At 40.9% G+C, this 24,888-nt stretch overlaps 1 long non-coding RNA gene across 1 annotated transcript in view; it reads left to right on the forward strand.

Annotated features, from left to right (window-relative positions):
• The window catches only part of LOC137233116 (uncharacterized), a 70,089-nt gene that overhangs the window by 27,448 nt on the left and 17,753 nt on the right, over positions 1 to 24,888 (forward strand). The window contains exons 9-11 of the long non-coding RNA XR_010947302.1: positions 1,468 to 1,554; positions 2,306 to 2,499; positions 7,011 to 7,202. This is a non-coding gene — a long non-coding RNA (uncharacterized lncRNA). The remainder of the gene's footprint in view (positions 1 to 1,467; positions 1,555 to 2,305; positions 2,500 to 7,010; positions 7,203 to 24,888) is intronic.

A 24,888-nucleotide genomic window follows, 5' to 3' on the forward strand; every position in this document is an offset into this window, starting at 1 on the left:
AGTTGCCCTGGTCATTTTGCACCGTGACAACCAGAGTGCCTGAGTCCCTTGTGTCCGAGAGGCTTGCCTCTGAAGATACGGTGCTCTTAAATGAGTCAGGACAGGACAATAAGACCCTCTCAGACTATATGCTTGAGGCGACCTTTCCAGTTCTGAATGAGAAACCGAAAGTTGGCAGCTGTCTCTTTAATATTCAGTTCTTAGTTATGAAGTTCTTGACATTTTCCATTTAAACATTGTTGGTGTGAATCTCCTTTAGGAAACTGAATCAGGCTTTCTATTACTTACACCCCAGAACATAATCTTTTTTTTCTTCAGAAGTAAATAGGGCAGTATCTTGGGCTTTTTCTGAACGTCTTGTCAAGGCACAAAACCTTTTCTTTAGGGCCAGCATTCATCAGCTGTGCCTGTCTTTTACTCTGACTGAAAAAGAAAATTGTCCAGTCTTCCAACTGGCTATTCTCTTGTTGCCTTAATTCATGGGAAGCCAAGAAGGGAAAAATTGGTAGGTTCAACAGTGTTGGACAAGGATAAACAGAATCATATCACATTAACTGTAATTTACAACATTTCAACACATCCCTGCTTCTGCCAAAGCCAGCAAGATCAGCCCCCACTGGAAAAAAAGGGAGAATGGGGTGGGGTTGGGAGGTGGAATAGGAAATTCAAATTTCTATTTTCTAAGCTGGAGTTTGAGAATTAGAGACCCATCAGCACTTTCTTGAATGTTTTGCTCATTCATGCTATAAAAATAAATATCACAAAATATTTTCTGGACTCAGCCTCGTCTGTTGCTAAAACCAAAGCCAGTGTGCTTCCAAACACACTCATGAGGCTAGTTTCACAAGGACGGACATTGTCAGGCTGGCAGGCGGCCACTGGAGGAGTTACTGAAATTCAATTCAAAATGATGTACTCTGCATGAAAATGCCCATTTATGAGCATTCAAAAGGATGAAGAATTTCACAGGAAGATGACAGCAATGACAACTTCTATGACCGACCGGGGTTGCCTGGAGATGATTACCCCGAAACACACACGCACTCGCAGAGCTTTGCTGGAGAGTCTTCTAAAGACTGGGACTGTTTGTGTTCAGATGGAATCTCCGTATATGCAGCTATTTATTACAGGCTGAGTAAACAAATATATGCAACAGGGAGTTGGTGGAATTTGTAGCTAAAATATCCACAGCAGGGTAGACATCATGGATCCCAACCACCAGGCTCAGAATGGAGCCCAGGGCTTAGGGGACCCCCTTTTCTAACATGAGTGCTCCCCAACACGCTCAGTGAAAGAACATCTGGAAGTTATGTTCTCTCTGGAGAACCCCAGGAAACACTGATGTCGTTTTTTCCAGCACATGACCTAGGAACAATTCTTCTAACTAAAACTGGCTATGTAAGGATATGAGATTTAACAACTCAACCCTAAATATTATCTTCTTTTTTAAACTTTTTCTCAAACAAGATTGAAGCCATCTCTGCAAGGGCAGGGACTTGATCTTATCCATGGCTGCCTTCCCAGGACCTGAACAAGCATCCTCAGAAACATCAGGTAGTCAAAACGCATGTGCCTGGTCACTTCAGAGTTCTTCCAGCAAATTCCTTTGCTACTATTGAATCTGTTAGTGGGATAGGCAGCACCACAGATTTTAAAAGGAAAATTCTGGGAGAGGGGAATGCACAGCACAGCAGTTAAGAAAAGTCTATTTAGCAATATCATTTAATCCTCTGTGTTGGAAGAAGACCACCAATGTAGCACTTTAGAGGTAGTCATTTCTTAGGCATTTCTTAGGTCTACCTCTCACACCAGCAATTGTTAGAAGCAAAGTTTGAGAATCATCAGCATAACCTATCCTGACGTTGCTGGGAACAGATGTTTAGAATGCAAGTCAGAGTAGGGACCTGATCCTCAGCTTGACTAGCAAATTTTCAACGAATGACCACAGTATAAAGTTACTGCATGAAGTGATTCTTTATGGTTGTTCAATGCCCTGTGTCTGTGCATGGAGTTTCTGCATTCTCAAAGAAAACCAACTCCAACTAACTGGTGACAGCTCCAACCCAAATTAGTGACATTAGAATCCACAGATTATTTTGAGAAGCTTAACCTTTCATAATGTGTAAACCAACCTTCTAATTAAAATGAAAACAACCTAGTACTGCCTAGAAAGGATGAACTTAATTGGTTCATATAAATGGATGTAAAACAATTATTTTTGTTCAGTTAAACATTCATCCACTCTGCATCCATCTATACATCCATTCAACCAAGAGATATTTACTGAGTGTTTTCTGTGTTCCAGGCACTGGTTTACCTGGCTGGGATTCAGCAATAAACCAGACCACGTGGGTGCTGACTTCATGGAACCCATATTCCAGTGCAGAAGACAGATAAACACAATTAGTGAATGGATTCATGAGTAATTTGAGGTATCGGCCAGTACTATGAAGACATTTTATTCAGGAGAAGTGGAGAACAAGTGATAGCACAGTGGAGGTAGGATGGGGTCTTAAATAGGGTGGTCATGACCGCCTCTCTGAGGAGGTTTCACGTGAATCAAGATGAAATGAAAGGGTGGGTTATGTAAGGATCTGGAGGAAGAGCTTTCTAGGCAGAGGGATCAGCAAGTTCTAGGCCGCGGAGGCAAGAAGGAACTAGACGCTTTCCAATCCTAATGAGAGGGTGGTTGTAGCTGGAGCAGTGGGCAAGGGGGAGAGTGGTAGGAAATGAGATTCAAGAGCGGGGAGGGCCAGGTCACCAAGGGCCTCATAGATCATAGTAAGGTTTTTATAATATATTCTAAGTATGAGAGAAAGCCTTTGAATTTTGTTTGTTTCTTAACAAGGAAATGATTTGATCTGCTTTTTTAAAATGACTCTAATTGTTATGAGAGAGACAAAATCTGTGTGCCCTGTTGCAGGAGATGGCAGGGTCTCGAGATGGAGAAGGGAGAGGAGGGAAAAAAAGGAAAACCAGACAGATCCATTAGGAAGTTACTACAGTAATACCCTTGAAAGAAATGGCAGGGTCTTAGACCAGAGAAGTAGTAGGGGGGATGTGAGAAACAGTCAGATTAGGACATATTTTAAAATAGAGGGAACAGAACCTCCAGGTGGAAAAGATGTGAATATGAGGAAAAGAGAGAAATCGGGGGCAACTTCTAATATTTTCAGCATGAGCACTGGGGTGCACTTACTGAGATGAAGGGATGGAAAAAGGAACAGATTTGAAGGGGGAAATCAGGAGTTCCTTTCAGGACATATTAATTTGAAATACTCCTTACACATCCAGATAGAGATGCTGAGTAGTCAGATGGAAGTGAGACAAATACTCATAATTCATTGTTGAGGGGTTAAATGTCAAAATTCCAGGAGTAAGCACTTAGTAAATGTGGTTCTCTTACCCCTTAAACTTTGGAAAGTACTTCATTTTATACTCTGAAGAACTAATTTCTTACTAACATGACTAATCGAACATATCTAGAATTCTACACTCCATAGTTACTGAATACAGATTTTTTTAAAAGTATATGTGGAACATTTACCAAAAGAGACCATGTGCTAGACCAATAAGCAAACCTCAACAAATTTTAAAGGAGTATGTTTTTCAACTCAGTGGAATCAAAGTAGAAATCAATAATAGAAAAATAACTAGAAAATGAAATGCTTGGAAATTAAACAACCCAATTCTACATAACCTATGAGTTGAAGAAGTAATTAAGTGGAAAATATAAAATATTTTGAACCGAACAAAAAATGAGACATGACGTATCAAAATGTGTGGGATGCAGCTCAAGCAATTTTGGAGGCAAATTTGTAGCTTTAAATACATATGTGAGAAGAGGAGAAAGAGGAGAAAAAATATTTAAACTTCCACTTAATAAACTATAGATTAGCAAATTAAACTTAAAGTAAAAGAAAGGAAATGATACAGGTTAGCATAGAAAGCAAAGAAATAGACAGCAGAAATACAATGGGGAAAAGTAACAAAGCCAAAAGTTGATTCTTTGAAAAGATGATTAAATTGACAAACCCTTAGCAAAACTGATCAAGAAAAAAAGAAGAGAGAGAACATAAATTACCAATATCATGATTTTAACAGGCCATATCACTGTAGATTATATAGACATTAAATGAATCACAATGGAGAGAACAAAATAAATTTTTAAAAAACTAAAAATTAAAAAAAAGTTAAATAGAATCACAATGGGTTATGTTGAATATTTTTATGCAATAAATTAAACAAAATAAATTTTTTTTAAATTGAAAAATTTTAAAAAGAATCACAATGGGTTATGTTGAATATCTTTCTTCAATAAATTAATAAATTAAATAATGAATATCTTTATGCAATAAATTAAACTTAGATGAAATGGATAAATCCTTTGTAAAAGACAACTTTTTAAAACAAACACAAGAAGAAATAAGAAATCTGTTTAAAAAATGAAATCTTGGGCTTCCCTGGTGGCGCAGTGGTTGAGAATCTGCCTGCTAATGCAGGGGACACGGGTTCGAGCCCTGGTCTGGGAGGATCCCACATGCTGCGGAGCAGCTAGGCCTGTGAGCCACAACTATTGAGCCTGAGCGTCTGGAGCCTGTGCTCTGTAACAAGAGAGGCCGCGATAGTGAGAGGCCCGCGCACCGCAATGAAGAGTGGCTCCCACTTGCCACAACTAGAGAAAGCCCTCGCACAGAAACAAAGACCCAACACAGCCAAAAATAAATAAATAAATAAATAAAATAAAGGGCCACCCTGGCTACTCTTTAAAAAAAAAAAAAAAAGAAATCTTTAACTAAAAACCTTCCCACAAAGAAAACTCATCCCAAATGCTTTCATAGGTGAAGTCTTCTAAACATTTAAGAAGAAATAATAGCAATTTTACATAAACTCTTTCAGAGCTTAAAGAAAGGGAAAAATTTTAAACTCATTTTATGAGGTCAGCATAACCCTGACACCAAAAAATGACAAAACTGCTATGAGAAAAGAAAACTGCAGGCCAATCTCTCTCATAAACAAAAAGTGATAATTATTATTTCTTTAAAAAAGCAAACTTTTCTTAAGATATTTCTTGGCGTCCCTTCTATTTTGTTCAGTTAGACTAACTTGTAAGTATATTTTATGACTCTAAGAAATATTTCAGTTTTTTTTTGTTTTGTTTTGTTTTTTTTAATATTTCAGTTTTTTAAACTGAAATCTTGCATATGAAAATAAGTGTCTACAGTTTACCCGATACCACCAAAGAATATATTTGTGACCCCAAAACAAAATGAATCATAATTCCTCTTTGTGGAGCAAACCCATCTTTTGGTCCATTTAAAGAAAATAATTAAAATTAAGAGAGTAAAATGACATCAGCCCAGCTCCCCAAAACTCATTTGCATGACAAACATCTGCTGACATAAATGATGATGACATTGAGATCATTCCTCATTGTATGCTTGTGATGAGTTGCAGGTGAAAGCAAGCACGTAATCACTTATTGGGGCGTGCTCTTACCGCTTGGCAACAAATTATAGTGATGAAGAGCTGTGATGTTTCTAGACAACAAATAATAACACACCACCTCAAGTAATTTTTATATAAGAAGTTATTAAATAAAAAGATTGTAGTTTAACATTTTCTTCTTGTAAAAACTTTGGAATATTTTTGTGTGCCATTTTATTAATCTCAGTGCCCCTGAAATATACTCACCTTGATTTGGCCATTTTGGAACATAGGGCTCTCAGGCTAATCTATCAGCTGTGTAACTAAATCATCAAATTGGTTGATTTAATTTACTGAATTGACTGAATGCTTCACAGGTGCTTACAAACCAGTTGGCTGCAATGGTTCAAAGTGAGGCACCGAGACCAGAACATGAGCATCACCTGTGAACTTGTTCGAAATGCACGTTCTCTTGTTCGGACCCATCAAATCAGAAACCAAATCAGAAACAGCAATCTGGGCTTTACCAAGCTCTCCAGGTGGCTTTGATGCCCCCTCCAATCTGAGGACCACTGAGAGAGCCCCTAAGGATCCAAAGGTTATCAATTTCATTCGTTCATGCATATATTTTTGCTCTTCTTGCAATATATATGCCATATGGTCCTCACTTGTACAACACATTCCCCTAAGATGCAAGTTTCAAGGAAACAAAGGAAAAATTATGGGGAAATAAAGGGCTACAATAATTTGAAATGTAACCATCAGAGGAGATCAGCAATTGTCACTCTGTTTTGGCTGTGGCGTGAATAAAATCGTTTATAGACTTAGGCATAAACTCTAAACACATTGGCTTTAACTCTACTTTCTCACCCAAGAACATTTATCAGAATCACCGCTTGGTGGGAGTGATGGTGCTGTCTACCATCATGAGTCACATACAGGAAGAATAAGGGGTCATTAAAAGACTGGGCTCTGGGGCCTGGGTTTAGCTGTGAGATTTTGGACAAGTCTCTTTACCTTTCTGTGCCTCAATTTTCTTATCTGTAAAACGGGAACAATAATTGCTCCTGTCTCATGGGGTTGTGAGGATTAAATGAAAGAAACTATATACAGAACATTCTTAGGATAGGGCATGGCACATAGTAAATCCTAAATAAATGTTATCAATTGTTATTATTAGCATCAATTCCATTAGATCAAACAAAAGTAAACCTTTTATAAATTTCATTTTATGACTGATGTATCAGACTGAGCCCCTTTGATAGCAAGTGACAGAAACTCAGGGCTACATGAAGCAAAAAGAGAGAAATTACTGGTCTGTGGAACCAGACTGTGGAAAAGGTAGCATGAATTGGCTTTGAGAATGATAGCAACCAGGGACTCAAATGCACTCAGGACCCTTTCTCTCTCTCTCTCTCTCTCTCTCTCCACCCCCACCCCCGCACCACCCCCCACCCCCCGCACCACCCCCCACCCCCCGCATCACCCCCCACCCCCCGCATCACCTGCATTCTCTTAGCCAACAAGATGAGCTTATTTCATTGGTCAGGGAACACAGTCACCAAGTGTTTCTAGTTTTACAGCTTCACCACTTTGTAACCAGAGAGATGATTCGCTTAAAATACTCCACGGATGGCCAAGGCCCAGCCTGCATCGTTGCCTTTCTTGGGACCAATTTCTCTGGCCAGAGAAGGACTCCTTCCCACTCTACCCACCACACTTGGCCGCAGCACCAATCCACCACGAGTTTAGCTGAGGATTTGTTTCCCTTTAAGGTAAGCCTTGAGCAGACTCCTTGAGCCATCTGGTTTGAGAGAAGTAACCAACCATTTTATTCCTTCTTCCTGTTGTTGCTGTCATCCTGACCATTTCACAACCTGGTTCTTGACGAGTGTCCCATCTTTCATGGCTTTTGTTGAGTTTGACCCCAGGCTGAAAACAGGACGTGTGTTTATTTTACCTGACAAAGTACCCATGGCTGAAAGGTTTGGAGCTCTCACGAACTGTACTTTCTCCCCCTCCAGATGGGGCTGTAATTATAATTTAACTGTCTGGGTCCAACTTAAGGTGAGGAAAAGATATATTAAGTTTGCACACATGTTATTCTCCTACCCTCACCCACATCCCTTCGGCTCTCCACGTTTCATATGCAACCACCTTTGGGGGGAGGTGCGTGTGTATGTGTACAGACAGTCGTGTTACAATTCTCATTTTGCAAAGTTTATGCAAAAACCAAGCACCTAGGTTCAGAGTTTCCTAAAGGAGTCCCATCTGAAGTAGGTGCTTTACGCCAAAACGTCAGGAAGATTTATGTGCTTTCATTTGTGCATTAAATTGAGGACAGGTGGGAGAATGCTCAAGCCTGAGAAAAACTGATAGCTCATTTCTCCCTTAGAGGAGAGAGATGGCTGTTAGGACTACTGCTGGTTCAGATACGATAGATACAGACTCTGTTTTTTTTAAAAAAAAAAAGGGGGGGAGGGAGGGCTTGTGTTTGAAAAGCAATATTTCAGCAGTCAAATCATTACCACTGCAATCATGTTTCTCACAAATGGGAACCCTGGACTGAGATCCCAAGGTGAGTCCTGCCCCCAATTCAAACAGAGCAGGCAATACCCTACCCGAACAGCCAGGAAAATGGCCCAGCCTCCGTTCAAGCTCACAGAGAAAGAGTCTCTGGAATGGAGGGAAATGGCGTCCTCGACACATTCCACTTTAATGGCTTGCAACAGGGTCGGTTACACATATGTAACCACTCATTTTTTAATTTGATTCTTGTTTCAAACACCTTTTCAGGACCCAATACATCTAAAAAACGTCGTCACTTGATAGGTCGCTACTCTATGCCTGGCCTTGAAACCAGCGATTCGATGTGCTGAGTATTCACCTGGATTTGAAATAGTGTGAATTTGCATTTCAGAATAAAAATACTATGTGGCAAACACAGGCAAGCCAGATTTTTCACAAAGAGAAATGAGAGCTGCACTTGGCAAGCCTGGTGGTCAGCCTCCCCTGGGAGGGACACTGCTTGTCCCTGGGGTGACCTGGAGGCATATTGGGTAAATCAAAATTATTTGGTACACTCAATCCCTTTGAGGTTGAAGCTGAGCTTCTGAATCAAATATTTATCAAACCATTGACTTGCTTCTGAAGCAAGAATTTTCTATTTGGAAATCAGAGCTGTGTTCACACGGAGGGGCAAAGGACATACAATTAGTCTCTGTTTCTGTATGACTTCATTCAGTTACATGGATACAAATGAAATTTGAAACCTCCTAATGATTTCTGATTTTTTTCTTGTGTAGGCAATTACTACAATTCTAGTGATCTGTCATTTTAGACGACCACTAAATATAATCACCAGATAGTAAGAAATGCTCAACAAGCAATAGGGAAAGCGTTCAGATAAAATACCCTATAACTCCCAGACATTTTTCTCTCACTGTATTTAGCAGCTCAGCTTGTGATATGTATGTGTTCGTGGGGTGATAACTATGACTGTTAAAGGCAGGTAGATAAAGGAAGACATTTGGAGATATATGGTGTTAATAGTTCAGTAAGATAAATGCTTGTCTTTTAAAGCTGAATTCCAGAAGAAATTGCAGTGAAAGAACTGACACATTTTTTTCTATGCCAGAAAAACATACTATCTTGCACCTAGATTGAAGACTGGTGTATGATATGCTGAACAATATTGGGATGACACTATTTAATTTCTAAAATATGTACATTTTTTTCTTGTATCACTTTTTAGCAAAAAAATGTGGGACTCTGGGGAGTTTTGGGGTTTTTAAAATTTTTATTGAAATATAGTTGATTTACAATGTTAGTTTTAGGTATACAGCAAAGTGATTCAACTATACATATATATATATATATATGTAAGATTATATATATTCTTTTTTTACGTTCTCTTCCATTATAGGTTATTATAAGATATTGAGTATAGTTCCCTGTGCTATACAGTAGGTGCTTGTTGGTTATCTATTTTGTCAATATATATAGTAGTGTGTATATTTTAATCCCCAACTCCTAATTTATCCCTTCCCCCCACCCTTTGGTAACCATAAGTTTGTTTTCTATGTCCGTGAGTCTATTTCTGTTTTGTAAATAAGTTCATTTGTATCCTTTCTTTAGATTCCAAATATAAGTGATATCCCATGATATTTGTCTTTCTCTGTCTGGCTTATTTCACTTAGTATGATCATCTCTAGGTCCATCCATGTTGCTGCAAATGGCATTACTTCATTCTTTTTTATGGCTGAGTAGTATTTCATTGTATATATGTACCACATCTTCTTTATCCATTCATCTGTCGATGGACATTTAGGTTGTTTCCATGTTTTGGCTATCATAAATAGTGCTGCTATGAACATTGGGGTGCGTGTATCTTTTCAAATTATGGTTTTCTCCAGTTATATGCCCAGAAGTGGGATTGCTGGATCATATGGTAATTCTATTTTTACTTTTTTAAGGAACCTCCATACTGTTCTCCCTAGTGGCTGTACCAATTTACATTCCCACCAACAGTGTAGGAGGCTTCCTTTTTCTCCACACCCTCTCCAGCACTTATTGTTTGTAGGCTTTTTTTTTTTTAATTTTTTTTTTTTAAAATTTTTGGCTGTGTTGGGTCTTTATTGCTGTGTGTGGGCTTTCTCTAGTTGCGGCGAGCGGGGGTTACTCTTTGTTTAGGTGCAAGGGCTTCTCATTGCGGTGGCTTCTGTTGTTGCAGAGCACAGGCTCTAGGCACACGGGCTTCAATAGTTGTGGCTTGTGGGCTCTAGAGCTCAGGCTCAGCAGCTGCGGTGCTCGGACTGAGTTGCTCCGTGGCATGTGGTATCCTCCCGGACCAGGGCTTGAACCCCTGTCCCCTGAATTGGCAGGCGGATTTTCAACCACTGTGCCACCAGGGAAGCCCTGTTTGTAGACTTTTAGACATTGGCCATTCTGACAGGTGTGAGGTGATACTTCACTGCAGTTTTGATTTGCATTTCTCTAATATTTAGCAACGTTTAGCATCTTTCATGTGCCTTTTGGCCATCTGTATGTCTTCTTTGGAGAAATGTCTATTTATGTCTTCTGCCCATCTTTGGATTGGGTTATTTGTTTTTTTGTTATTGAGCTGCATGAGTTGTTTGTATATTTTAGAGATTAATCCTTTGTCAGTAGCTTAGTTTGCAAATATTTTCTCCCATTCTGAGGGTTGTCTTTTCATCTTGTTTATGGTTTCCTTTGCTGTGCAAAAGCTTTTAAGTTTCATTAGATCCCATTTGTTTATTTTTGTTTTTATTTTCATTGCTCTAGGAGGTGGATCCCACAAGATATTGCTGCAATTTATGTCAGAGAGTGTTCTGCCTATGATTTCCTCTAAGAGTTTTATAGTATCTGGCCTTACATTTAGGACATTTAATGCATTTTGAGTTTATTACATTTAATGCATTTTGAGTTTATTTTTGTGTATGGTGTTAGAGACTGTTCTACTTTCATTCTTTTATATGTAGCTGTCCAGTTTTCCCAGTGCCACATATTGGATAGACTTTTCTCCATTGTATATTCTTGCCTCCTTTGTCATAGATTAATTGACCATATGTGTGTGGGTTTATTTCTGGGCTTTCTATCCTGTTCCATTGAGCTATATTTCTGTTTTTGTGCCAGTACCATACTGTTTTGATTATTGTAACTTTGTAGTATAGTCTGAAGTCAGGGAGCCTGATTGCTCCAGCTCCATTTTTTTTTTCTCAAGATTGCTTTGGCTATTCAGTGTCTTTTGTGTTTCCATGCAAAATTTAAAATTTCACTGCTTGTTGAAACTATTCCAAGGTATTTTATAATTTAAGAATAAAGAAACAAATTCTAGTCTTTATGGTTTAAAAAGCATGCCTTGAAAGAGAGCCCTACCTTAAATTTGCAGTTTTTCATAACAATGGATCTTAACCATTTTTGAGATACACAACCCAAGCATACAAATAAGTTGCTTACAATGTCAGTGAATCCACAGACTGTCTAATGCCCATTCCCAGGTGCTGTACAGGGTTATGGAGTCGGATTACCATCCCCAGCTCTGTGCTTGGCACTTTCATCGACTGTCTCTCACTTGATCCAAATAACAGTCCTCAGAGGTTCCTATCCCTCTGTCTAGGTCATGCTCACCTCAAGCCAGGGTCTCTGGCCAGGCCTGAGAACCCAGATCTGACCACTGCCAACTCATACAGAAGGTCTTACTTTCTTTACTTCCTCCACCCTGATCTGGGTCTCTAGAAACAACTTCCCAGGTAGGATCATAGTTAAGGTTACACTATGTCTTCCTTGGTAGTCTGATTGGGCAGAGTGTGAAATACATTTTTCCAGGAAAAATGGCAGGGTTGTTTGGGTTCCCAGTCTATATCCTCACAAAGTCTGGTGGGTGGAGAGTGCTAGCACTTAACCTCCATGCATCACAAGGTCTCCATGAGAAAATTCACTGTGGCTTCTTTGGAGTGAATTTCTCCTTGTCACAACAATACCAGAAACATGCTGTCCCAAACCTCTGGCACAAATGACTCCCCTATTTCCCAGTCTTTGGCAATGAACCCCACCATGACTTAAAATAATAGAAACAAGAGCTAATTGTCAGCACTGGCTTTGCACCAGGCACTTAATACATAGTGATTTATTTAATCCGTTTAATAATCCTATTAGGTAGGTACTATAATTCTACACTTTTCATCATTGAGGAACCTGGGACACAGAAGTGTTTTTTTAGTTTGCTTGTGATCACAGCCAGTAAAGGTTGGAACCAGGACTCAAATCCCAGCTCTGAGTCCAAGCTCTTACCACTTGACTCCACTTAGCAATGAAAAAAGAAATGCACACACTTACAATCAAAAAAATGTACATATGTTGGGGGTCTTGACCAACATTTTAAATTTCTTTGACTGCTGTCAATATGCAGTCAAGGTGGTTGGGAATACCCCATTCAGTTGATGGGATGTGGAGTTTGAGAAGGCAGCTATAAGGTGTAGAAGTGAGGCAAGCTGTGAACTCAGCCCTGAAGGAAAACCATAGAAGGTCAACTTCTCCTTTTTGTCCACCACCAACATGGCAAGGTATTGTGGAGTCACAGAAGGAGGAAGGTCTGGGTAGAAGTGAAGGTGTAGTTCCGGGGGTAAGGAATAAGAAGACAAAAGGAAAACACCGTGTGATTCCACTCAGCTGAAGCCAGTGTCCAGAATGGCTCACAACCAGTGGGGGACATAAGTTGGAGATCGTTCCTTTGTACATACTCATGACCTCTTGTTATTCTACCTGCATGCCTGTGTGTGACCATGTACAGTAAAGCTTACATCAGGGGGGCTTAGTTCTAAAGTCACAAGGCAAAACTTGACAAGACTTGACCTTTCCCTGTACATCCTGAAGTATACATAGACATACCTCTGTCAGTGAGGGAAATGCAGCCAATCTGTCCCCCAGTAAGGAAAGAAATGTCCGTTCCTTCAATGGGGCACCCCAGCAAGTAGTTTATTTGAATTTAAGGGCCATGTTGTTCAAACGATACAGATTTTTAAATAGCAGAATTGCCCTATTTTTAAATAGGCAAATGCTTGTGCTAGGAGATACACTAGGGAACCAGGACAGAAAAAGGAAACACCAGATTCCTATTTCCCAACTCGTGACCATCCTAGGCATAACCCAATTGAAGGAAATGATGTCCAGAATTGATCTGGGTGGGCATGGTTCCATCTGACTAAGCTGAGCATGTACAAGGGGGATCCCACTGCTATTCTCATAGGCAAGGCTGGTGCTTTGTCGTTACACATTGGTGTTCTGGACTGGCCACTGAAAGTTCTAACTGGTCAGTGCCCAAAGTGCCTTGCTGTACCAGTTTAGAGTTTTGACTGTCACTCTCTCTGAATACACATGTGAACCTGTGCGTGCACACACGCCTACCCATGCTTATCTCTCCATCACAGCAGCATCGGTATTATGTCTGGACTCCTTAGCTTTAAGGGTGTGTTTTATGTATCTTCCAAAGCCTGGCTCAGATGCTCCCTCCTCTGGGCAGCCTTCCTTGCTTCTCTACAACTGGGCAGGATCTCTCCTTCCTTTTACTTCTTTTGCCATTTCTTCCACTCTGCCTTTTAGTACAGTGATTGGAGGTCTGACGTCCCATGTAGGACATGAGCTCATGGATCCTTAGTGACCCCCTTTTCAAGAACATTAGAAGATTGCCTTTTACAGAGTAAGTGTTCAGCAAATCTTTCGTAGAAAATAAAATAACAAGTGAATGAATGAGAGATTTCATTTATGTGTATGAACCAGAGATCCGTGAGAAAAAATAAGTGTGAAAACACTAGTTATATTAGCCTGAAATACATTACCTTTTGTGGGTTTAATGTGACCAACCATTGTTGTCTGTGTCCCCCAGTCTCTCCTTTCTATCTCCTAATTCCAGCTGCCACTATGACAAAGGTAGAATAGAAAACCACTGAATGACAAAGGAATTATGAAACTTGGAATTTGGAATCTATCCTGGTAGAGATGGGAGGTGTTGAGTCAAGACAGCTTCTACCTATTAGTTTTTCCCTTAATAGAAAAGACTGTACAGAAGGCCTCCCCTTCTCTCTCCCTCTCCTTCTCTCCCTCTCCCTCTCTCTGTCTCTCTTTCTCTCCCTCTCCCTCTCCCTCTCTCTCTCTGTCCATCTGTCTCTCTCTGTCTCTGTCTCTCTCTCTCTCTCTTCCTGCTTACTCACCATCTGTTTTCTCCCTGATTTACAAATTACCCTAATGTCCTACCAGGAAGTATCTTCACCCCATGGCCCCATCATGGTACGTAGAAGTGAGTGAAATTCCAGTACCACCTTCCTCCGTGGAAGTCAACGTCTGCAAGAGCCAGCCCCACCTTTCTCAGATCCAACATAGACAGGGCAGGTCTGTCTCCTGGGTCCTTGAACCTTGGTCTCAGAACTCAAGGGCGGGAGGTCAAGACCCAGGCTAGCAGCCCTGTTCAAGCAGGCTGACCTGGCTGTGGCTTTGCTTCCATTCCTGCTCGCATCTTCCTGGCCCTCCCACCAGCCCTTGGTGCCTGCCCACCTTTACAGCTTCTCAGTCTTCTCTCTGTGAGTCCCCAGGAGCCTCCAAATAAATTCCCCAAGGTTTCAATTAGCCCAAACCAGTTTACGTTGCTAGCAACCAATACTTCTAACCAAGAGGCTTCAGGAAGAAATGTTCTGTACATGCTCGGATTCCACATGCACTGAGATAGTTTCAACCACTGCATACAGAGCGTGGAGCTGATAACTAATCTTGTCAGTGGCAGAAAACAGGTGATGGGTCGTGCCTTTTAGGAAAACTTGCCCTCCTGCCAGCCTGGATCTAGTTGCCCCTCAACATCACCTGCCTGTTTTGTGGGATGTCTCCTTGCAAACAGTTTAAAAAGATGACTCAAATGAAAATATCCCCCTGTGCACCCCCCCAACACACACACAGCAGCTACTTCTGCTGTTGTATCAAAAATGAAAGTTTTCTGCGTCATCCTGTCGTGGACCAATCCATTCACCAAAGGTAATGAGTTTGTTTTCTTAATGAACTGACTCTCTCACTAGATCCCCTTGGGAAAGCCCCATTACTGTTACTTAACTACCTTTAGGGGATATTGAAAATGACTCCGTTCAGTTGGATCTAACTGGTTAAAGTAACCAAATCAAAGCTTCAGAGCTCCAACCCAAATATCTCTTTTTTAGTTCTTATACACATAATTACATATGATTTACAGTGACGCACAAAATTTCCGGAAATAAAAGCAGGACTCTTTGTTCAAAATTTTATCCAATCCAGAAACAATATACCCAGGCAACAGAAGACAGATGTCCTGATTATGGGACACGTGAGGCTGGAAAGTGTTTGCTGAATGTATCTTCACTACCCCCTGAAATCCCATAAAGGCAGGAAAGGAAGATCTTGGTGGCATCCAGGGGAAAACTGAAGTTCTCAGCAGCTCTGAAACCTTTTGTGTTGCTCTGAAAACTTCCCTGCAAGTGGTCCAGTGGTTAGAAACATTTCCCTACAGCATGAAGCTACCGGTGGAAGAGCAAGCTCAGAGGGAGGGGTGTGTGCGTGAGGGTGGCAGGGAGAGGACCAAATGATGCGGGGTCTTAGAGAAGCACTCATGGTAAACGACTCAGTGGAAAACGTACTAGAGCTATGCGGTGAAACTCCAGTGGCCACATCAATGTCCAGACGCCGGGGGATTTGCAGCTCAGGCCCTGGCCTCTAGGGAAGGTGGGAAGGTATCATGTTGACTCATGAGGGAAGGTTAGGCAACCAACTATTAAACTGCTTATCTGAGCTGAACTTGTGAACTACAGAGGTTTCCCTATCCTGGGTAATAATTAGCTGTGCACAATTATCAGCTCTAAATAATAGCCGTTGTTGAAAGGAAACTGGGCCAAAACACCGATTGGGGTTTTGCAAGGATTTATCGGCGAAATCAAGTGCATGTAGTTGACCCTGGGCCTCCTCTTCCCCATCATCCCCCTCTCAAAAAGTAAAGGAGATGCCCCTCCCACCACAGACAGACACACTGGCTTCTTTGGGTTGTGTGCGACCCCCGCTCTAGAAGGGGATGTTCACACCCCATCTCCCAATCTACATAGACAGCTGAGAGGTCTCTGCCTTTGATGTAGGGCCTGTTCTTGGGTCCTTGCATGTCTCTTCAGTCACTTCACACCTCTCTTTCTCTCACACCTGTGGTACACCTGTTGCTCAGCCTTTAGTCACTCTCTAGACCTTTTTCCCTTTCCCACCTCAGCATCTTTGTGTTTGCTGTTCCTCTGCCTGGAATGTTCTCTCTCATGACCAGCTTCACTCTTAGCGCTCCATTTAAATGGCAACCTCCACAGAGAAGACCTCCCTGGAGACTGCCTTGAGTAGTGCCCACCTTGCTATCTTCTAGAGTAGGGTCAGCAAATCATGGCCTGAGGGTCAAACCTGGTGGGCCACCTGCTTTTGTAAACAAAGTTTTATTGGAACACAGCCATGCCTATTATACATAGTCTGTGGTTGCTTTCACCCGACAGTGGCAGAGCTGAGTGGTTGTGACAGAGACCATATGGCCTCCAAAGTCAAAAATATTTACTACCTGGCCCTTTACAGGAGAAGTTTGCTGCCCCCTCTTCCATAGATTGGACACATTCTATAATTATTTTTCTCTACTACTCATTTATTATTATTTTCACTCAAAGCTGTAAGTCCAGCTACTCAGGATCGTGTCTGTTTTATCCCCAGCACCCGGCACGTTGCCTGGCACAAAGATGATATACAACGCTCAAACTAAGCAGGGATTACTACTCCTGTCTTTGAGATGGAAATGTTGAGGGTGAAAGAGAGGAAATGTATCCTGCACTGGAGTGGTTTCACTGGAAGTGGCTAGTGTCCTTTTACTTTAGTTTTCTTTATGGCCCTTTTCTATATTGGTTGGTTTAGAGTCTGTTCCCCCAACTAGAACATGAGCCCCAAGAGGCCAGTTGCCATTTTTTTCCTGTCTTGATCACCGTGGTGTCAACAGCACCCTGAGCAATGCCTGCCACTTAATGAGAGTTCAAGGAAATGTGTTGAGTGACTGAGTGAATGGATATCCTTGGCCTTAGAAGGAGGTGTTTCTGACTCTGCCCCAGAGCTGGAGGAATAGTGATGTGCATACTGAACATGGCTACAGTCATAAGGAAGCAACATGCGTATTATTTCTCAAAACCATGTGGCCATATTCCAATTATTCTCATCAGTGGAGGGCTGCCCTTGCTCTGCAAATCCTGAATGCAGATGGTTCAGACCCCCATTCTGTTTGGATGGAAAACACCTCCTCTTATGTAGCTGTGACCAATGAACTTTGCCAGTGTGGGTTGGTTTCATTTTTACTAAATCAGTCAATTTTCCCTTTTAAAGGAGAGGAGAGGAAGTAGGCATGGTAGGGGGAAAATTACACACATTGTGAATCTCAGACCCAGGCTTGAACCTACCACTTACAGCTTATATAACCTGGGAATAAATCCAGTAATTTCCCCAAGCCTAAGTGTGCCCATTCATTAAAAAGCGACACAAATACCCACCTTCCTGGATTGTTTTGAGACTACCGTGGGATAATGTGTGCCGGAATGTGTAGAGTGTGACACACTGTAGGTCCGTAAGGAGCTGTTTATATCGTCATTAGCATCATCAATAATAATAACTTCAGAACAGAGCTGGTGTTCAAATAACTAGCAGGATATAGAACTAGTATAGAATAGTAGTTAAGACTGTGAACTTTGGAGCTAAACTACCAAAGCACAAATCCCAGTTCTGCCATTTGCGAGCTATCTGACCTTAGGTAAGTTGTTATTGTTATTATTATTGTCAATAGTTTTACTCCTCAAAAATCCCTCCAGCCCCTGAGAGCTTTCTCTGCAAATTCCACACATAACCTCATAGCTGAAATAGGGATGGTACTGGGAATAAAATATGGGTCAGACTCTGATTAAATATCTCAGGACCTTTTCTCTAAACCATCCTCAGCCTGGAGTTGGTTCTCTACCACTTTCTGCACAACTGTTTTTTTCAATGATTGTTAGGAACATGACCAAAATATATGAAAAGGGCCTAAGTACAAAAGGAGCTTGAAGCATCAGCAGTTGGTCTGTGGAAGCATAGAGAAGGTAGTCAAAGGATACACACCTTTTTTAAGGTGGCGGTGCCCCCACCAATCACTGACACAGACCCCACTCCCTCCCCAAGGTTAAACCAGAAGTTAGAACCTGGCTGACCCTTACTTGAAAAGGGAGCATGAGGGAGCAGGCTTACATGGCTCTTCTTTGAATGGCTTCTTTCTTTCCATCCTTAAAGTCAAGGCCAGTGACTAGATTCTCTTAAGGAACAAAATCCAACGTTGAGACTCTTATCCAAGTTTTGACCCAGCCAGGGATAGACCTTCCATACTGGGTACTCACCTGTCTTTAATCAACCTCACCACTATAACCTTGGCCATAGCGAGCTGACCTTATGAATTTTTCTCCATTCTTTCGGGATCCACTTAAATCTTTTCAGCTTGAGTGACACTCTGGGCAAGTTTTCATGAATGGGATAGACGGGAAATGTGCCTGAATCACATGCCTAATCAGAGTATGTATTTTTCTCGTTCATGCTGCCATAAGCCTTTTTTATTAATATATTTCATCAGTATGAGGATTATTATTAGATATTACTGTTTCTAAACTTTATCCTAAGGATAAGGCAAGCAGGAATTTGCTTCCAAAGCAACTTACTGTTTCTACCTTTTAATAATTGAAGGTTTTAGTATGGTGACTTATTCTTAAGCCTCTTGATAATCCTGGCAACTCTAGGTGTCAGAAAATGGAAGGCAACCCTCCTGCATTTTGCCATGTATCCAAGTCATAGCATTAATGGAGTCTAGCTAAAGTAAAGACCATTTCAAAACAGGAGAATAAGACGTGGGCAAACCAAGGATCCCACATAAATCCTTCTGTGGAACCAGGAAATGAGCATCTAGTTGAAAAATGTGCCTGCTTTTCTCTCTCCACACCCCTTCCTACCGTCTCAATGTTGCTTTAAGATTTAGCCCTAAATAACTGAAGCATGGGATAGAGCCACAAAATATAGGCAGCGAAAAATCTTTACTGGAGCGCCCGGGTCAAGCTAATCCCTTTAATGCTGACGAGGGCACCATTTTCGTCACCAACCCCTCACAGCCGGACAGAGATGGGGAGAGAGTGGGAATTTCAAGAGCAAATAAAGACCCCTCTTGGGTGTAAAAAAAAAAAAAAAAAAAAAAGATTCAGCAGCACCAGGCATTTCTGAAGCCCCATCCCCAGGCAGGCTGGGAGAGACAGTGTACACTTTTTAGATGGGGTACTGCTCTCGTAGGCAGTCAGATCATAGCTGTCTGTTGCAAGAAACCATTCATCAGACTCTGCAAAAAAAGGCTGTCAGCTCAGCCTACAGGCCTCAAGCCAGCCTGTCAGGATCCAGGCTAACAGCCAGAGTGTCAGGGGCTGCGGCTGGTAGCCAACCAGAACTTTGATGTCGAAGGGTTGGCCAGCTCGTATGTGAGGGTGGCCGATGGGCTCTGAAACCGTATACTCTGCTCAGAGGTCACGAGTTCTGAGAGTGAGCTGGCCGTTAGAGTGTCTCTAATAGCGATGGTAGTAGACATTTTATATTGTTAAAAAAAAAATTGTTCAAATTATTTCAATATTTGTTTTGATTTAAATTTCCATTACACATGCTTTTCATTATGCAACTCAATTAGTATATAAAAGATTTTTCTGTTTAAAATGTTTAAATGAACATAATTGTTCAATTTGGAAAGATTACAATGCTTTTATTTAATTAACACTGCAATAAATACGTTGCTCCGTAATGAACCCCATACTTTTAGGCCATTAACCATTCAATAAATTTGCAATATGGAAGGTTCTTTATGGAGAAGAAGATAAATAAAGCTATTTAAATGAATGTACAACAGCTATGATGCTAAGCGGCAAATTATAGCTTTTTGCTTCTCATCCACTAGCGTTGTACCTTGATTACAAACATATGCGTGTGTAATAAACAGCATACATTTCAATTACTATTTTGAACATGAGGTACGCTGGATGTTAAAGAAAAATTCTGTACCATTGGTGCCGGCTGTACTCCACGGCATCTTCTCAGTGAGAAGCTCTTTCAGAATTCATCCAAAGGCTTATCTGTCATTTGCCTTCTCAATCCAGGCCTGGGACTTCCAGAACAAAAATAATCTACATCCAGCAGGCAGCCTCTCAGAACCAGCTGGTTCTACCGTTGATCATAAAATTAAAGTCAGTCCTCTCATGCAGTGCTCCCTGACACACAGGACCCTTCCCATGGCGACAGACCCCGACAGGTCTCAAAGCAGCCGAGGGCATGTCTGACAAGGTAAAGGGTTGCTGGGCCCTGCCCTCCCGTGCCTTCTCCCCGTCTTACACATCAACTACAGTAAAAAGAACAAACTTTCCATGTCTATCACCCTCTACCCTCATCTAAATACCTTCAGCTCCTTCTAACGCAAAGTCCTGCAAGGTTGGCCTACACAGCGGGTGCCGATTAGCCCAGATTTCAGACAAAGCCTCTTAGGCTTTGAGAGGTTAAGTGTTGGCATAAAGTCCCAGGGCCAAGATGAGAATTTAATTTTGTCTCTTATCCAGTGCTCCTTATTAATATTGGTAGGTATATTGTTGATCATAGCAATAGCAAAAATAGCATATTAACACTGAAAATAAGGACTGCTATTGAGTGATTATCATGTAGGAGGGATTATTATGCTGCATTGTATAGATGAGGAACCTGAAGCTTAGAAGTGTAGGGTTCCTGGCCCAAGTTCACAGGAGCAAAATGGTGAAGTCAAGCCCCAGCTATCCAGCTCCTGCAAAGTTTCTCCCTTCAAATGGTACCTGGGAAGATTTCCCAAAGTCCATCCTTTGGCTTACTTAGTGTCCTTGCCTTTGCTCTCTTTCTTATTCTATTCCTGTGGTTTGGGCCTCTTACAGGGATGTCCTAGAATGATCACACTGGGAACTCTTCTTTAACCGTCTTCTCCCCACACATCAGGAAAGAAGGCAGCCCGCAAACTGTGCAGTGGGAACCTCCCTTGGTATTCAGCTGGCCCCATGTGGCTCACAAGACAAAGAGCTTTCAGGAACAGAAGCCAAAGTCCATGTCTGTGGGGAACAGACAGGCCTGTCTTATGCCCCCATCTCTGCTACTTCCTAACTATGTGACTTTGACCACATTACTTATCCTCTCTGTGTCTCATTTTCCTCAAATATAAAATGTGAAGCATAACTCCTATCTTCATAGGGTTATCATGAGCTACAAATTAGATAAGGAAAGTTATCTAAATTGGGTTAGTAGGTAGCATGCAGTAAATGCACAGTGCCTAGCATATAATAAATGCTTAGTAAAGGACTTCAGGTTCCACATTACAGGGTTAGAGGAAATCTAAACCATCCAACTGATCAGCAAATATTTATTGAGCACCTATTATTTCTGGATACTTCTCCAGGCATTTGGGATAGACAGATGGAGTTTCTGCTCTGGTACTTACTTTGTGTGTAGGGGGGAGTAGGGGGATTGAGGAGGGAGACATAAACCAGTAAATAAAAATATATATAATATTTCAAGTTGTGACAAAAATAAGGAGAGATGAAAGAATCGAGTGATGATGGTGAAGTGAGGGCTATTCAAAGAAATGACGTTTAAATAAAGGCCTGAATGAAGATTCAGATAATGGGGCATGTACCATGGTGCCTGAGACACTGCAGGAAGTCATCAAACACGCGGTGGAGATTACCAGTGGTCCTGTCTGGAGCCAGATTTGTTCCTTTCAGCATACAAACATTTAGGAGGACCTGCTGTGTGATAGGCACTAGGGGAGACAGAGAAATTGCCTTTGGGTTCAAATCAGCTTGAGGTCATGATGATGCTGCTGATAAAAGATTGGCATGGTGGCTTTTTAAAAAAAAATTTTATTGATGTATAGCTGATTTACAATATTGTGTTAATTTCCGCTGTACAACAAAGTGATTCACTTATATATATATATGTATTCTTTTCCATTATGGTTTATCACAGGATATTGAATATAATTCCCTGTGCTATACAGTAGGGCCTTGTTGTTCATCCGTTCTACATATAATGGTTTGCATCTGCTAATCCCAAACTCCCAATCCATTCCTCCCACCCCCCTCCCCCTGGCAACCACAAGTCTGTTCTCTGTATCTGTGGGTCTGTTTCTCTTTTGTAGATAGGTTCATTTGTGTTGTATTTTAGATTCCACATATAAGTGATATCATATGATATTTGTCTTTCTCTTTCTGACTTGCTTCACTTAGGATGATAATCTCTAGTTGCATCCATGTTGCTGTAAATGGCATTATTTCATTCTTTTTTATGGCTGAGTAGTCTTCCATTGTATATATGTACCACATCTTCTTTATGCATTCATCCGTCGATGGACATTTGGGTTATTTCCTTGTCTTGGCTGTTGAAATAGTGCTGCTGTGAACATAGGGTTGCATGTATCTTTTTGAATTCTAGTTTTGTCTGGACATATGCCCAGGAGTGGGATTGCTGGATCATGTGGCAACTCTGTTTTTAGTTTTGTGAGGAACCTCCATACTGTTTTCCATAATGCCTGCACCAATTTACATGTGGTGGCCTTTTCTAAGCTCCAGAACATTCCAGGACCCATATTTCTCTTCTGAGAAGATGAGTGTGGAGTAAGAGAGGGAAAAGGAAGTCAGGCTTGGAGCCAGGTGGCAGATGTGGCAAAAGGAGCACTGGCCAGGGGTGGAATCTATGTTTGGTCATATTCAATGAGAGGCAATATTCCATATGGAGAGTGCATGGTCAGGAGTTGAAGAAACCTGGGTTCAAGTCCCCCTTATGCAACTTACAGTGATGTGAACTTTTTTTTTTTGCTGAGTCTCTATTTCCCCATATGTGAAATGGGAATAATAGTCTCTACCACACAACGAATTATTACAATGATTAAAAATGACATGTATAACATAAACAAAGTTAAGCACGACCTCTCTTACCAGTTATTTATCTTAAGCAGTGACAATATGTTGATCACTATAGTATGTTTTTAAAATTCCCTCACATTTGAAAAGTTCCCTAAATAAAATATTGGAAATAATATTATGAAAAATGATATATGCAAAATACCTAGGATGGAGGAGGCTTTTGACAGATTATAGTTATTTTAATTTTTTCACTTAGAAATAAATTCTCAGTTTCCACAGGACACCAGGCTCTGGCTAGGAATTAAGATGAAAAGGTACCTTTCTTGTCCTTGATGAGTTCAGTCTCCTATACACTTAACCATCATCGTTTATCTCTTCAGATTTTTCCTGGACCTGATTCCCTATTTTTGCTTTTATTTTATAATTAGTTCCTTGTATGTGTTTATGTATTAAGCCACAAATAATTTGAAGAATCAACCAGGATATAACTGGTTGGTTGGGTGGACAGATGGAGGGATGGACTGGTCATCCAAGGGAAATGTAAAACTCTGCTCAAAAACCCAAGTCACTGGTCCATTAAAAGCAAAGTGGGATAGTTCAACATTTCAGGGCCTGGGCTAGGCTTCTCTTTCTTGAAAGCTCCACCAATGGCTATCACTTCATGCTGCCCAGTGCCTCTTCCTCTGGGAACAGAACCTACCTCCTTGCCAACAGAGGTGGGGTCACAACCCAGGCTGAACCGATCATATCACACCATCATTCCAACTGCAATGATTGGTTTTTCAGTTGTCACATGACCCAAGTCAGGCTAGAGATAGTTCCCAGGATTTTCTCCCTGTTCATAGAGCTGTTAGGATGCTTTGTTAACACAGGAAAATAAGCACCATATCTTTCCATCCCTCCTTCCTCTAAATTGTCTGAAGGAGGAAGTCAACAGGCAGAGTGAAGAAAAAAGATCAGACAGTTCTAGGTCATCTGAATCCTTGACTCCAATAGTCTCTGAGGCCAGCCTGCTCCATCCCTGCCCCTAGTACAGTATGGCCACCTAAACTAATACCCTGTTTGTTTAAAAAGTTGTAGGCAAGTCCCATCACATACAACTGACAGAGTCTGGGTTAATACACTCGTATTTCACTCTGTTTATGGATACGGCGCTCTCTCTCTCTCTCTCTCTCTCTCATCTTCTCTCAATGTAATTCTTTCTAATCATTAGCCATAGGGGCCTCCAAAGGGCCTGGGCCTATGTTAGAATCCATAAAGTTTGAAAAAATTATCTTTTATTCTAGCTGTGATGACTATGGAAGGCAGCAAGACAGAAAGTAATGAAAGATTAAATTGTTAGACAAAGATTTCTTAAACTGGTCACAAAAAGCACTAATTGTAAAATAAAAACATTGATACACTGGATTTCACTGAAATTAAGAATGTTCATCAAAAATACCAACAAGATGGTGAAAAAACTGGGAAATAAATACAAAATATAGAAATCTAAAAGAGGACTTACGTTTAGCATGTAGAATAACTCCTACAAATCAATAAGAAAAAGTCAGAGAGCACAATAAGGAAAAATGGGCAAGAGTTGAACAGGGACTTCCCAGAAAATGACATCCAAATGGCCAATAAAGCATATGAAAAGAAGCCCAACGTCATTTCTGTTCAGGAAAATGCAAAATAAAACTCCTGCTGGATATTACCAGCCTACCAGAATGGCTAAAAATAAAAGCCTGACAATACCAAATGTTGATGATGACAGGGAACAAGTAAGACCCATACAGCACTGATGAAAGCATAAACTGATAAGCTATTTTAGAAAAAAATATTTCGCAATTCCTACTAAATCTAAATCTAACCTATGGCTCAACAGTTCTATTCCTAGGTATATTATCAAAGAGAAATAAAAGTATATGTCCACCAAAATCATGTACCAGAATATTCACAACTGCTTTAT

The sequence above is a fragment of the Pseudorca crassidens genome, chromosome 10 (genome assembly GCF_039906515.1).
Source record: "Pseudorca crassidens isolate mPseCra1 chromosome 10, mPseCra1.hap1, whole genome shotgun sequence".
Classification (NCBI taxonomy): Eukaryota; Metazoa; Chordata; class Mammalia; order Artiodactyla; family Delphinidae; genus Pseudorca; species Pseudorca crassidens.